Source organism: Mugil cephalus, chromosome 4 (assembly GCF_022458985.1).
Source record: "Mugil cephalus isolate CIBA_MC_2020 chromosome 4, CIBA_Mcephalus_1.1, whole genome shotgun sequence".
In the NCBI taxonomy this organism is placed as follows: Eukaryota; Metazoa; Chordata; class Actinopteri; order Mugiliformes; family Mugilidae; genus Mugil; species Mugil cephalus.
This window is the reverse complement of record NC_061773.1, coordinates 27,884,797-27,898,520: the sequence shown is the minus strand read 5'-3', so window position 1 is coordinate 27,898,520 and position 13,724 is coordinate 27,884,797. Positions and strand designations below refer to the sequence as shown.

The 13,724-nt window shown below is 40.6% G+C and overlaps 1 protein-coding gene across 1 annotated transcript in view; it reads right to left on the bottom strand.

Annotated features, from left to right (window-relative positions):
- Nucleotides 1-3,402, bottom strand: part of LOC125006166 (contactin-4) — a 129,788-nt gene extending 126,386 nt beyond the window's left edge. Inside the window, exon 1 of the mRNA XM_047581942.1 lies at nt 2,029-3,402. The gene's annotated coding sequence lies outside the window, so the exon portion shown is untranslated. The remainder of the gene's footprint in view (nt 1-2,028) is intronic.
- Between the last annotated feature and the right edge of the window lie 10,322 nt (nt 3,403-13,724).

The following is a 13,724-nucleotide window of genomic DNA, read 5'->3' as shown; positions in this document are numbered from 1 at the left end:
CACCCCATCCGCTCCATACATCACTGTTATCTCTATCACCCCTGTGAAGATTAGCCTTCAGCCGCCGCTACCTACCTGCTCATACTTCAGCTCTTGAGCAAAAACCCAGAGAACCCAGGCAGCACAAGATGACAACCTCCCCGTGTAAAAGGTTTATATTCTTGAAACATGCCTTGACTACATCCTGCAGTAAAAAAAAAAAAAAAAAAAATACACTGCAACATTAAATGATGTGATTCTCAGTCTGGCAGAGTGATGTTTTGTGTTTCTATCCAAAATAACATCATTAACCTCCTGAGACCCTGCGTCCTCATATGGGGACGTTAAGTTTTAGGTTTTATTGCAGCTTAATGTGCTTCATTTAAACCCATTGTCCTCATTAGTGGACGCTTTAGTTGCAAATTTAACAAATTTTATCAATAGTAACGAGCTATAACATCAGAAAACAGCAAGGACTCGTTTGAGGATGTTGGGACTTCATTGTTCACAATTCCCTCTTTGCACAGCCATGTTAATTTCTGTATAATATAAATAATTAAATAATTCCAGTGACCACATATAAAGACATGTTTTTTTGTTTTGTTTTGTTGTTTTTTTCAAAAACTTCCTGTTCCACGACGATGCTAATTTATTTTTTTTTATAGATCCTACTGATCTCAGATATCTTGGATAAATTAAAACGGCATAACAAATCAAAGCTCAGGTCTCAGGAGGTTAAAATCTTTAAAATGTAACATTTTAATACAGTTTGCCACTGGGTTCAAACCTGCTGCTTGATTGAGTTTCCATAGAAACACACCTGAAAATTCCCAGACCCCTAAATGGGAAACACTGTGCGTGAGTCACAGGCCAGTTTTATGTTCAGTCTGGTGTTATGAACTGCAACGCCTTCACCCTGGCACGACAATAAAGCCATGAAGTTCATGACTTATTTTATTTACTAAGTGTTTTGAATGAAGGAGGCCTGGTGGTCAAAATCTGTCTGTGTCTGTCATAATTGGGGGGGAGGAGGGAGAGTGGGGTGATGAGTGCATGAAGGGACCCCCGTGCGTGTGTTCTCTAGATCACCCTCATGAAAGTAATCGACAGGGCTGCATGGACGTGGCAAGTTTATTAAGCCAGTGCTTAGAAGTGAAGCCACAAAGAGGCATATTAATCATCGTTTCACTGCACTAAGTGGTGGAGGGGTGTGATCATTGAATACAACTTGGGGGTATTGAATTTGAATGAAAATGGCTAATGGGGTATTATTTATTAGGCTGTGGGAGAGGGGCCGATGAGTGTGTGGGTGTAAAGGTTCAAGAACAGGAGAATCCACATGAATGGCTCCAGATATAGAAAGGAAACTATTTTCTGCACACAACAATAATAATAATCACACACACACACACACACACAAACACACACACAAAACACAGGATCTTATCACCTTCTGGTTTTGCTTGTAAAGCGTGTGCTGTCAGGCTCCGTATAAAACCTCATTGTCTGTAAACTATTTTCTTAAAGCACAGCTAGATTATCTTGAAATCCCGATGCTCTGAGGGAAGCCACCTACACGATCTGATCGTGGCTGCAGGTGTCTCCGGCGCTTAAACTTGACGATCCCAACGGTGATAGATTGTAGGAGGGGAAAATCCCACAATCCTTTCAACTCTTTCCACCATCCGTAACAAATATGTCCTATCATCATCTGGCAAACAAACGGGAACCTCGCCGCGCACGCCGAAATCCCTCGTACTGACGGTGCGCAGCACCACGCCGGAATGCGCAAATGATCACGATGCTTCACTCCAGCGTTGAACATCCGCTAAACTTTCTTTAAAAAATGTGTAAAATGGTGTGATTTCTGGAGGAGAAAGCTCATCGAGGAGGGGGGGTCTTTCCTCCTTTAGGTGTTACGCGGTACCTGAGCAAACGAACGCACGGTAAAGACGCGCAGGCACACAGACAGATAGACGGACAGGATACACGCCGAACTGTTCACGGATCGCACACTGCGATGCACAACAACTTTGACGGATGCCTTACCTGTTCGGGAGAGGAGACACGGCAGTGGGCAGAAGACACAGGACAGGAGGACACCGGGATAGAGCGCCGCACCGCACCGCACACGCTGCACCGTGGATGAAAGACCTGCTAGACGTCCTAGCAATGAACTCCAAAGCGCGTCTGTCTTTTTTTCCACGCCAATAAAGGACAGCGAGATTTCAGACCACTCCCCCCTCATATCGAACTATTCCCAACTGTTTCCTCTTCATCTCTCACCTGGCATCTCATCCCAGAGTCCCCTCTTCTCCTTTTGTGAGCAACTGTGACATATGGTTGTCAATGTGCCCATGTTCTGCACAGCTTATTACTTTTACAGGGAGAAGAAGAAGGTATCCTGTCAGTAATAAACCGACACGGTGAGAATATTCATTTAGTTGCAAGTGAGTGGAATCCCCACTGTTCCATAAATGAGTCAGATAACTGCATCAGAACAATTATTGTTCTTTCCTTTTCTTTTCTTTTTTTTTTTGGTTAATAAAATCCCAAATGTGTTCATGTTTTTTGCTCATAATGATATTTCAATTTCACAATGGCATCATTTTGTCATGACAAAATAAGATAATCGTTTATTTATCACACAGTGGGGGAATTTGCAGCGTGGAAGCAGGAGATAGTTAAAGGACAGTGCACACAAGGGATAGAAAGTAAATATTAAGTTGCTGCACATGAGAAATAAAGACATTGAAAACTGTTATTTTGCATAGATATTAATGATGTTTGTGGTCTGCTGGAAGCAGGCTTGGTTGTTCAGCCTTGCAGCAGCAAGAAGAAAGGACCTGTTAATTATCAAACCTCACACATGCTCCATGTGTGTGTTTCTATAAAGTGAATATTTGGGTTTTCTGGGAGTTGGTGGAAGTAAATAAATTGGCATAACGAACTGGTTAGTAAGAGGAAGACAAACTGCATTTATTTCAAGTCTTGTTTCTAATAATACTTCTTTGGCCTTTGTAAAGTGGGGCGCGCATTGACTGTGCCATAGCATTTATCCAGAGGTGACCCGCTACTTTCCGAGTGATTGCTTCAGAATTTTTACACTCCCACTTTTGTTAGTAGCATGAGTATTGCTATTTTTATATTTAGTTTTTGACCCCATATGATTGTACTATTCCTGGGACCGTCTTTCTTGTCCAAACCTACCATTAACTCCACGTTCTCGCTCTCGCTCTGCTTAGCTGCTCATTAGTTGGCTGCTGGCTGGTGCTTTGTGGTTATATCACCTGTGAAATATTATTGTTATTATTATTTTGCAATTATACTCCTGTTTTGTGCGTTTCTGTCAATGCACCTTTTTCGCTCCTGTTTTTCTGTCTCTGCCAGTATCTAAAGCAAATATTTGTCTTCTTTATACTCCACCATTGACCTCTTTTCATTTTGATTTGTCACAGCTGTAAAGGAACAAGTGTAATTGAAACCCATAATAAAGACTGCATTCCATTGAGGTGAATAACAGTGTGCCATTTCTCTGTTTAATATTTGCTGGCAGGCAAATGCTTAAGCTATAAAACTGGGTAAAAAGGTTTAATTTTTATGTTAAAAAAAATTATAAATTCTCAGGCATCACATTTGGAGGTTAAAATATGCTGTGCTACTACTTATATTTCCGTCGCAAACTGCTGGGCATTTAATGTCAAAGCAGAAAGGGGAACTGACGTTTTTTCCCCATCAGTCTACACTGAATAATCCAAAACATTAAAATTTCTCAATTATTCAGTTTTAAGTGTTCCGATGTTTAATTCGATACTCTGCAGTAGCACCCTTTTGCAGCAGTTACAGCTTTGAATCTTTTGTCTTTTTTTCACACTGGCCACGTAGGTCCATTCTTCATAATAGAACAATGAAAGGTAAAATGCTATCTTCTGATGTTCTGGGAAACTCAAGGGCAGTCCATGACTTGTCCTGAAAACAAATTGTACTGGTAGTTTACTTTTGTTCACTATTGTAAAGGCAAGCAATTGCATGCTCTTGCTGCATTTGGTTTAATTTGTTTTCCCTTTTGACGTCTACCTGATCATGCTGCTGAAAAGCCGCATAACCTGATGCTGCTACCACCATGTTCCAGTGTGGAATCACAATCAGCCATGTGATGAGCAGTTTCTGCTTTTATCTGGACGTAGTGCGTTGGGTTTTGCCTAAATCGTTGAAGAACCCTCATGCTCTCAGAATCCGTTTAATGCCATCGACATACTCCAAGTGAGCTGTCAGGCCCTGCGCTGTTGAGATGGTTGACCTTTGAAAAGGTTCGTCTGAAGCTCTTTTAAAGTCACTGTTGGGTTCTTGGTCTCTTGCTCGACTGAAGGCCATTCACACTGAGACACAGAGGGGACAAAGTCTGGTCTGTCTTTATCAAGTGAAGCCTCTCAAAAATATATTAGAAGTAAGTGGAACCACTCTGAAAGGTAAAGTAGTATACACAACTTCTGCTTGGACACCCATGAAACACACAACATTGTGTTAGCTAGCAGTTAGCATTAACATTAACATGTAACAAGAATCCCCCAAATAATGATTAACTTAATGTAGTTTGTCAAATCGTCCATCTGACATTGGCCAGACATTTATATGGACCTTATTGAGAAACCCAGCATCTACACAAAAGAAAACTTCAGCTTGGACACTGCTGAAACATGTTGCATTACCTAGTGGTTAGCATGAGCATTAACATGTAACAAGAATCCCCCAAATAATGATTAACTTACTTGTTATTGTTAACAAACAATGATTAACTAAGAATTTCAGAATTTCACAATTTAGATTAACCTGCAATGTTATCCAGGCTGAAACTGATGATGAATTACATATTAATCTGATCTGATATGAAATGTGTGTGTAGAGCCACAGCACAAATATAAATCAATTATCAACAAGTTAGTGTCTTTCTAAACTAGACCCATTAAATTCAGTGTGCCATAGACAGACTCCAGCCAACGTCTTGCCACAAGTAGCGAGTAGTTCGCATTTTTCCAAACCTTAAATCTTTTAGTCAAGTAAATACTTATTTCACTCTGTCTCCTTCCTCTTGTGGCCCAAACGAACCTCATCCACCAGTGTCAACACTTTCAGAGTTTCCTGCCCTCTGCTCAAAATTGATTTTTTTTTTTTTTTTTTTTTTTTTTATGTTTTTATGTGTTCCTCTTTTCAGGAAGGTAATGAGTTTGAGGTTTGCCTATTTTATTTTTCTTAATTGAGTTCTGGGCAAGAAAACATTTTGTGAGGAAGAAAAGATGCTCAATTTAAAGTAAATAATAAATTAAAAAAAAAAAAACGTAAATTGAAATAGAGTGAAGATACGACACTTACTGACTTACTTACAAGAAAATGGGCCAGCACAGGAATAGTGTTTCTTGAGGTTTAATGTTCATGGTGTTAGCATTCTGCTGGGTCATATATGGGATGGCAGTAGTTTTTTGAACCAACCAGAGGTTTGTACATGAGTTGTGTTTGAGTAAATGCTGCATGCAATATATTGTTGGAAAGCTAATTTTCTCTTGATTTCTTTGATAGAAGTCATATAGGATTCAACCAACACATATTTTCAAAACAAAAACAAAAATCAAGCTAATCCAACAATCTTCTTATTTTTTAACTGTGTCCAACTTTGATTAGTCAAGAACAAAACCACTTAGAGTGATTCTGACTTTTGTGATGGAAACTTCAGTCTTGGCTTTCAAAAGAGACCAAGACCATGCATGACCTCCAAAATGTTTATGAATAGCATTCAGTTTACTTTGGGTATGCTAGGTGTTTTAAATAGGCGTTTTTTGTTGTTGTTGTTGTTGTTTTTGTTTTTTGCAAAATGGCTGGAATGATAAAAGGTTAATGCTGAATGTGTTTCCGTGCAAATAACGTGAGATTTTCTCCATGAAAATGTCCTAGTGCCATTGAATCCTACACGTCAAATGTGCATTAGGGAGATTTTGTTTGTCATTGTGTGATAAGGTAAAGAGGAAAATAAAACCTGACACGCAAGACATTTTTCCGTGAGCTTTCTGTTTGTGCAGACAGTAGGGGGAGGGACTTGGTTTCTGGCTTCGTTCTGAGGCTGTGAAGCTGTAAAGCAGCAAGAGAGAGAGAAGTCATTATCCATACAGATAATAACTCCAGGGTCCATTCATGTAAGGACAAATCCCACAGGAAGGTACGCCTGCATATGCACATCATTATCAATATAGCAAACCCCCTTGTGTAATTCCACTCCCCACCCTCCCCCAAAAATAGCTAGGAAGTGGCAAGGGTAGATTTCAGTTTCGTGATCTGTGGAGAACGTCCCCCGGATCCAGGAATACAAACTACACCAAGGGCAAATACACACTTATCAGAAGCGTCTACATAATTAAAGTATTCATTTCATGTAATTACTGGCTAATCCAGTGGGACACCAAGTGTTACATTATGAACTTCCTGATATTGAACAACCTGAGCAAGTGTTGCAGAACCTAGTAATTTAACTGTTGTCATTGAGTGTCAGTTATTGTCTCCAGTGAAGCAGGTGCAGCTTTTATTTCTTAACAAGAAACAGCATCCAGACCTTCTCAAAACATCTCACAGATGTGAATCTATAGGTGGCAAAGGAAGAAAAATATTAAACATTATATAGTGGTTCTACATAGTAACACGTAATTTGTCTTTCTTTGCTTCAATTCAACTTGTCTATTTGACATAAAGCGAAATGCGAGCATGACTGCAGACTTATTTCAGCCATTATGCGCCACTATCTAACTAAAAGCAGCAAAATTAAAACCACTCTATGTAGCCTATCCACAATAGAACAATTAAGAGCTAAAAACTCCAGTTTGTGTGCTGGGTAGTTTTTCTCAGATGAAGAAAGGCTTCTGCTAATGTTGCCACTGGACGTAGACCATTGTCATGCTCTTGGTACAATACACTGCCTAGTCCATCCTAGTCCCTTAGTATCTTGCTTGTTCTGTATTTAGTTGTGTGGTCAATATGAGGTTGTAAGGCAACCAAGAAAAAAAAAAAAAACTAAGGTACTTTTTCCAAACAAGAAACAGTCTGGCATGTAAGCTCCCTGAAACATTTATACCTGGACAGTTTTACACCTTAGTATTTGAACAGATTAAACAAACCCATTGTAACCAAGCAACCATCTCCGGGGCCAATGTTTAGACAAAGTGAGGAAAACTGCCGGATGGCTCCAAAAAAACAGTCAATCCCCAAGAACCCCCCTGTTAAAACGGTCAACTTTACGGCAAAAAATGAACACGCTCACCGCCTGGCGATGTTCCCCATTCATTAAGGTTTATTTATGGTATAGCTGGTTTCAGTGACAGGTGGGTGTTTGACTTGGCATCATAGGCCCATCACAGCTTCGCTCATACTCCAGCTCTTTAATCATTTTTGAATGAGTTAGTCGGAGTCAGGCCTGGCTGGATTCCCAGTATTGGTAACACTGAGGCTGTCAATATCAGTTGCTGCATTTCCATTCCCCCTAGAAATGCACAAAACCGAAATATCACAATAAAAAACTGGTGAAGGAAACGGTTGCATTTCAAAAGAGGTCTCAGATATCGCTAAAATATTTTTATACTCTCATGGAGTGTAAAAATCACTGGAGATGATGGCGGTCATGTGAGTAGTTCATTTGAAGTCCATCTTCCTCAAAATGATGGGACTTGGAGAGAATTATGGGATATTGCAAGACGAGACTTTACGAGAGTCAAAGCTCATTTGCAAAACACCTTTCAGTGGAAAGATAGAGCAATTGTACTTTATCGAAATTTCAGAAATATTGCTTTTATTTTAAGAAAAACTATAATGGAAACACAGCTTGTGATAAACCAAAGGAGGCGTTTTATGTTTTCTTTTTTATCTTTCCCTCAAATTTCTCATAGCTTGGATGTTAGACAACTCCCCGACAGCAATGACCCCATGTACAGAGGTTGCTACAGAACGTATTCGACAACAACTTGACTGTAATTGCACCAAGAGTTTATATGTATACATCAAAGCAAACATATTGTACAAAGGTTTTGGTCAAAATAGAACCAGACGGACTCTTCATTTGGTCCTTTGTCTAACCAAAGTGTGTCAAAGTAACAAGCAACAAGTCGTGTAGCTGGCTGTAAGACGAACTTGTTTCTGGTGAGAGTTGGACTCCACGAGGGCTGCCCTTTGTCACCGGTTCTGTTCATAACTTTTATGGACAGAATTTCTCTGCGCAGTCAGGTGGTGGAGGGTGTCAAGTTCGGTGAATCGGAGGATCTCGTCTCTGTTTTTTCCGGATGATGTGGTCCTCCTAGCTTCATCGAAGTATGACCTCCAGCTCTTACTGGGCCAGGTCACAGCTGAGTTTGAAGCGGCTGAGATGAAGATCACCACCTCCAAGTCTGACCCCAAAGTCATAGGTTGGAAAAGGGTGGATTGACCACTCCAGGTTGGGGAGGAGGTCCTGTCTCAAGTGGAGGAGTTCAAATATCTCGGGATCTTGTTCACGAGTGAGGGAAGGATGGAGCGGGAGGTCGATTGTCTGCAGTGATGCCGGTGCTCACTCGGTCTGAGAGCTAAGTCGAAAGGAGAAGATCTCAATTTACTGGTCGATCTACATTCCAACCCTCACTTATGGTCATGACATTTGGGTAATGACCAAAAGAACATGATTGCCCATATAAATGGCGAGTTTCCTTCGCAGGGTGGCCGGGCTCAGCCTTAGAGATAGGGTAGGAGCTCGGACTCAGGAGGAGCTCAGAGTAGAACCACTACTCCTCCACATTGAGGGGAGACAGGTGAGGTGGTTCGGGCATCTGGTGAGGATGCCTCCCGGACGCCTCTCGTTAGAGGTGTTCCAGGCATGTCCCACCGGAAGGAGGCCTCGGGGTCGCCCCAGGATACGATGGAGAGACTACATCTACCGTCTGGCCTGGGTGCACCTGGGGATTCCTCTGGAGGAACTGGTGGAGGTGGGTGTTAGAGGGCTGTCCGGACCTCCCTGCTGAAGCTGCTGCCCCTGCGACATGGACCCGGATAAGCGGAAGACAACAGAACGGAACAGAACCTAATCTATGACGCTCAAATGCTGTAACTTTAAATCATGTGGAGGGAACTATCAAGCAATCATTTATTCTTTTACTTTTTTCGGAGATCAGTTAGACTCTTCACCACAGGAAATGCGATCTGATGATGTCAGTCTCCAGTGTCTCCCACTGACACAACCAGCGTGGTGCATGACACAGTCCTGACAAACAGGGAGATTGTCTGCGTAGGTGGTCATCTGGCAAGTTCTCTATGAGGTTCTGGTTAATGTAACGTTGTCATTTATTGCGACGTTATGCAATACACAGCATGCTAAAGTAATCTGAGATGTTTTCTCTGTGGTATTCAACACCTTGCCACCAACTGCGTCAAGTTACAGCCACCTGACCTTCAGAAAAATGCAGTTATACGAGTTGCATAAGTGCTATGCTCTGCGGGTTGACTGGAGGTGTCTCGATCAGTGGGAGAGGATGGTGAATTTCAGCCAAGTGTAATAAAAATAGTATGCACGTCAAGTAACGTATCAGTGTGAAGACATGCTCCTTTCCAAAGCTCTGACATCCTGGGTTCCAGTTCCATCTGATGATCTTATTATACACAGAGGCAAATTAAACCTCAATCAGTGTGTGTAGTGTTATACAATAGCATTGAGCCAATTTAAACCAATGTCAATTTTAAACTATAATCAAATATAATACATTTAAAATTACATTAGAGGCAGTAAAGATCGTTATTAAGTGTATTAAATGTAGGATTTTCCAACTCAATATGGTACATTTCATTACTTGGAAGCAGTTTTTGGATAACAGCAGACGTATTATTATTATAAGCATATGGGACTGCACAGTAAACTGGACTTGTCCAAGAACAACGAGGCTCTGCACAGGAAGGGCCAGAGCTGACTCCAGTTTCTGAGGAGACTGAGGTCCTTCCACTTCTTGCTTCAGCTACAGCATCATGGTCTGTGGCACCAAATTAACACAGAAGCCTTAACCATCTATAAGAGTGGCAGACAGTAACAAATTTAACAAACTGATCCCCAAGGCCAGTGGTGGTGCCGTAGGCTTGGAGCTGGACCTTCTGACTACAGAGTAGTGATGTTCGATGCCACCGATTTTCTTTCTGATCCGATTCAGACAATACTTTGTGATTGTGTGTCTGGCAAACCTACAAAATACTAGTGTATTTCAAATGATAGCTTCGTAAAGAATACAAGGCATCAGAGTAAGTTATTTATTTATTTTAAACTCTGAAGTATATTGAGGTAGTGGCCTCATTTACTATATAGCTGGGCTAATACAACAACAGAAAAACCAAACAGAGACACAATCACACAACATATGTGAAAATTCTGTTTCAAACACTAAAAAAAGAAAATAATAAGAGCATTAAAATAAATGATTGTTTAACTACTGCTGAGTGTTGGTCACTTTTTACTCTACCCTTTAGACTCTGCTATAATTTATTTGTAAACATTTATGCCTGCAAACTGCTAATACTTAGTTTTAATGCATTTTATATATATTAATGTATTTATATTTGACTCCTTGCAACTGTCACTTTATGGGAACAATGATTTTCTGATATTCTGAACAAGTCTGTTTTAAAAATTGTGTTTGAATCAGACTTTCAGTTTCAAATTATAAGAAAACTGAATCACTCATACAAGCGCCTTAACACATCCCTTGGTCGAGTATTTTTATGAGCTCAAACACACATCAGTCTAATGGAGTAAACGTCACGCTACTGATTGGTGTCGCTGAGCGAAGGACTCAGAACTGCAGAGGTCCTGACATGCTGTTACATGCTCTTCAGATGAAACCGCTGTAATTCTGAGAAATGCACCACAAGAAGGTGTTTGTCTGCATTTATGTGCACGCGCCGAAAGAGCTGCGTGCGTATGTGTGACAGGAAAACTCCAGAGTCAGCTTTTCTTTCGAGCAGGCAGAGGAGGACTATTATAATCCAAACAAAGACCTACCGTAGCTCGTTGTTGCACTGGCTGCTGTTTTTTTGAATTTACAACTAGATCTCATCGATTGCCTGTGAAGAGAAAACGAGACGGCTGCCTTGTCGACGGCCTATCGGCATTTGCATAATCACATTTATTCAACAAGGGTTCAATTGAAAACATGAAGGGCAAAGACCTGCGCGCTCCACCGCTTTAATGTTTGAGCCACAGCACGAACGTACCTCGTCTTTTCCTCGTTGTGCCATTGTAAAGAAGAACGCTGCAACGCAACGTGTAATTTATGCGCAATGTATCTGTGAAGTGTGGACTCACCTATCACCCGCGTTCTGTGTACACCACAGCAAATTGTATAATTACAATGCAATTATAATTTAAGGTCCAGTTGCTTTGTGTTACTCTCGTTGTCTCCCACTGATCAAACAAGCTGCTATAGTTGAAAAAAAAAAAAATGGATTTCATCCTTTTTTGCTCATTTTAGAAAACTATATGTAGTACTACGAATGAATAATGGATTGAATGACTATGTTTAGACAAAAGCTGAAATATGCTAATGTGAATTATAGAGCTGATGGTTTGGGGTTTTACAGAAATAATGGGAAGCTGTTCATGAAAACAAAACTAATGGTCGGGGAGTGAACAGAGCAAAGAATTCCAGATGTTTTCTTGAGCAGCTGAAATCCCAGAGACTAAAATCCCAGCTGTTAAAAAAGAGTAAACAGGTGTGAGAGTGAACAGACACAAGGCAATACATTCTAACGTATGCAATGAGCAGCTTTGTGGCTTTACATCAGCAGGCTAATTATTTGATTGAGACGTCAAGAACGTCAATAATATTCAAGATAAAGATAAGAAACAGATTCTGGTCGTTATTTTCCCCTTTGGTGCCAGCACTTTACATCCTGGGTGTATTTTCTGACAGTATAACAGCTAAAAATTCTAAATCTTTACTGAGAATGCTGCCTCTGATAGCTAAAAAGACGATGACTGCTTCCTGGTTAAAGCCACAACCTCCCAGCATGCCGCAATGAGAGACAGGCTAAAAAAAAAAAAAAAAAATGTGTTTATCGTGGAGAAAATTTCAGCAAGACTCCAGCTGAAAACAGACCTGTTTGTTAAAAGATGGTCATTACTAAGACAGGCAATGCCAGTACTCTACAGCGGCGGAGTCAGAAATTTTTCACTGGGGTGGCAACAAGTAGATACCTGAAATGTCTTAGATATCCTTTTTCATTCTTATAAGTGTTACTGTAGTTGTTTTTATTTATTGTTAGGGTTGGGGTTAGTGTGACCTTATGACAGAAAATCTCCACAAATGTAAATTAACTAATAATAAAAAATAATAAACCTATATCATCTTGTTCCTACTGTCCTAGATTGATTTCTTCTTTTAGTGTCTTGTTTCCCCACAAGCATTGGGGTGTACTCTGGTACTCCGGTAAAATGAAGAAAAGTCAAGTAAATTTTGTTATATGGCAGTGAAACGTCTTCAAAGGCTGTACTCAGGGAAAACCATCATCGGCCCTTGATTTGGAGAGGTCTAAAACAAGAAACAACACTGTGAGACATCTCAACTATGGCATCTCCTCCCACGCAGAGTTTGGTGGGTGCTGTAGTGAAATGTGCCCATGTGGAAATAGCAGGAGCCTCCCGGAGAGTCCAGTCTGGCCCACGGGATGAATTAGCAAAGCGCGACAATGACATATATAAGACATTAAGGGCAATGTTTCAATATAACTGGCAAATATTCCTAATCTTTTCACTGAGAGCCGTAATATTGTAGCATGAGTTGGGGACGTAACACAAAAATGTTCTGTAAAAGGTCAAGTTCATTATATTTAAACATTGTCATAAGGCACCGTGGTTGATACTCATCCAGACTGTTTTACAGTAAACTCAGCAGTATGTGGCCCTGGTTTTTAAAATAAACGTGGCTCTAGACACTTTGGGCACCCACCAAGTAGATGTTGAAGTGAACGATGTAAAATGTGCACACACTGAATTTCTTGAGCCCGGTAGTGATAGTGAGTTAGAATGTCAGTGTTAGCAGTACATTATCATGCAAGATAATGGCTAGCAAACCTATCCACAGAGTCCTTATCCAGAGTGTTGTCACATGGCTTCTCCAAGAGGGAACTCAAGCTGTTAGGCTGTTCTCTTCAGAGCCACCATGCTCCACTGACAAGTCAACAGTCACAGGAGTTCCTGGTCTACCTCTGGGTGTTAATGCAAATCCAAATGAACTTCTTAACACTCCCAGTCACACAGAGATGGCCGGTAGATAGGCAACTGCTGTGTTCACTGCAAAGTTAAATTAGTTTTTTGTTAAAGGCAAGTGGTGGCTTTGAAGAGAACGTAGATAAAGTTTAATTTATTCTATTTTTTTCATTTGTGTGATGAGACACGAAACTAGTTCTTAAAATATAATCATGTTTATTCTCTTAATGTTTATTGAGTGTGTATATAGACTCTCTGTGTCAATGTAATCCTCTGTGCGGCTGCATGTCAGTCTCTGCTGCTGGGATTTGACATTTCTTCCATGAGAGCCTCCTGAAAGGAGCCCACGTGAGAATTCCTCATTATCTTTTCATTATCTCGGAATAATCCTGGACAATAAACTCAGCTTTGATCACTACGTCACAGATATACAGAAAAGAGGCCAATGGCGGCTGTCACTAATCAGAAAACTGAAAACCAAACCCTAACCTTCCCATAA